The following is a 2274-nucleotide window of genomic DNA, read 5'->3' as shown; positions in this document are numbered from 1 at the left end:
CTTTTTTAAAATTTAAATTGTTTCAAAAGCCAAAATAAATAAAAACTGTCAGTCAACAATCCGGGTGCACCGGATAGAGCATCAGGTACTTTAATATGAATTCTACGAGACCTTTAAAAATTTAAATATTGTGAATAACAATAACGATTCCAAATGGTGAGTTAGAACAATTTAAATTTCGAAAAACTTGTTGTAGAATACGTGCTAAGCTACCTGGTAAGCGACCCGGTTCACACAGATCGTTGACTCACCATTGGTAGTAATTTTAGCAGTTGGCATAATTTAAATTCTTGGAAAATTTTCGTAAAATACTTGTTAATCAACCTGGGATGCGACCTGGCGCACCCGGGTATTTGACTCACCATTTGGAATTGTTATCGTTATTCACAACATTTACATGTGTAAGAAGTTCTAGTAGTATACTTATTAAACTACCTAGTGCTCGATCTGGTGTAACCGGATCGTCAAGTCACAATTTTTAGTAATTTGGGCTGTTGCAACAATCTACAGTTTGAAGAAGCTCTCGTAGAATACGTGCTAGACTAACTGAGGCGCGACCTGCTTCACCCAAGTCGACTCACCATTTGGAATTGTTTTCATTATTCAAAAAATTTAAATTTTACAAAAGATCTGATAAAATACGTATTAAAATTCCTGGTGCTCGACCCGGTGCATCTTGATCTCATAGTACTTGAAGTTGTTAGTAATTTTGGCTGTTGGAGCAATCTAAATTTTGAAAAAGTTCTCGTAGAATAGGTATTAAACTATTTGGTGCTCGATACCTAGGGCGCGACCTGGTTCACCCGGGTCGTCGACTGACCATTTGGAATTATTTTCATTATTCACAAAATATAAATATAAAAAATTTTCTCGTATAATACGTATTTTACTACCTGGTGCTCGATCTGGTGCACCCGGATCGTTGACTCACAATTTTTAGTAATTTTGGTTTCTGGAATGATCTACATTTCAAAAAAGTTCTCGTAGAATACGTGCTAAGCTACCTGGGGTGCGACCGTATAATTAGGTAAAATTAGGTTATAGTTGTTCGGTATATAAAATCATATATTTTATTTAACAATTCGCTATTTCGCAATACAATAGATAAGCAGATCGTTATGCATCACGTAATTAAATAACAAAATATTGCGTAAATTTGTAAATATTGTTTTGTTTATTTTACTACCAAAAGACAAATATTAAAATCGATAAAAATAATTATGATTCCATTTACAGAGCAACTCTAATCTGATTTTTTCATATAATAATCCTAACTCGATTATTGATACAGACTTAATTGAACTTGATTTTATGTTGCACGGACCAGTCGACATCACGTTCGAATTTCAGAACCTGGAAGAAAACATATCAAACTACCACTGTCAGTCCCGGTTAAGTTAATATTGTTAAAGAAAAAGTTTTTTTACTGGAAATTATCCATAAGGTCCTCATTAAAGAATTATTATGCTTATATCTGCTTGAGAAACGGCTGTAAGATGAGTATATAAAACATAAAAAACAGCTTTTCTTCCAAAAATGCAAACTCCAGTAGAATGGACGACATTAGGCTAATATATGATATTCTGTAGTTTTCCCAAATTTTACCGAGGTATCATCTGTAGTTTAAAAATCAGCTGCTCCATGCAACATGAAATGAAATTCATGTTGCATGAATCATTTCCGCGGAAAGTATTAGGTTTGGGTTGATCCGTATATGGAATAAATTGCCTTATATCAACTTTTCAGGAGATCTAATTTTCAAAGATTTGATCAAATTCAGAACTACACTCTAAAATACTTAAATTTGTTTTAAAATTTGATTTGAGTTCCTACCTTTAAATTGTCATTTACTTACGATTTATTATAAACTCGGATAAAATACTAAGAGATCAATAAACAGATAACCGTTTAAGCCAATTAATTTTAGTGTCGCATGCAAAGCATTCGATACATTTTTATTTCAATTGAGACATTATCTTTTTTAATTTAAATTTATTATCATTCAAGTAAATATAAGTAATATTTAAATACCCATAATAGTCATGGAGTTTCTACTAATTTCGTATGGTTACCGTGGGAACACTGTCAACAAGTTTCGAAAAAGAAGAATTGATATGGTATTGTACAAGGGTAGTTCAATAAGTCCTTAGAATGACCAACAGATGGCGCAAACAGATGTTTCAATTCTACATGAAAAATTAGGCATGAAAAAGCTATCGGCAAGATGGGTGCCGCGTTTGCTCTCAGCTGAGAATAAACGCAATAGAGTGGTCG

The sequence above is a fragment of the Belonocnema kinseyi genome, chromosome 8, assembly GCF_010883055.1.
Source record: "Belonocnema kinseyi isolate 2016_QV_RU_SX_M_011 chromosome 8, B_treatae_v1, whole genome shotgun sequence".
In the NCBI taxonomy this organism is placed as follows: Eukaryota; Metazoa; Arthropoda; class Insecta; order Hymenoptera; family Cynipidae; genus Belonocnema; species Belonocnema kinseyi.
The sequence above is the reverse complement of the archived record's forward strand: the minus strand, read 5'-3'. Positions refer to the sequence as shown.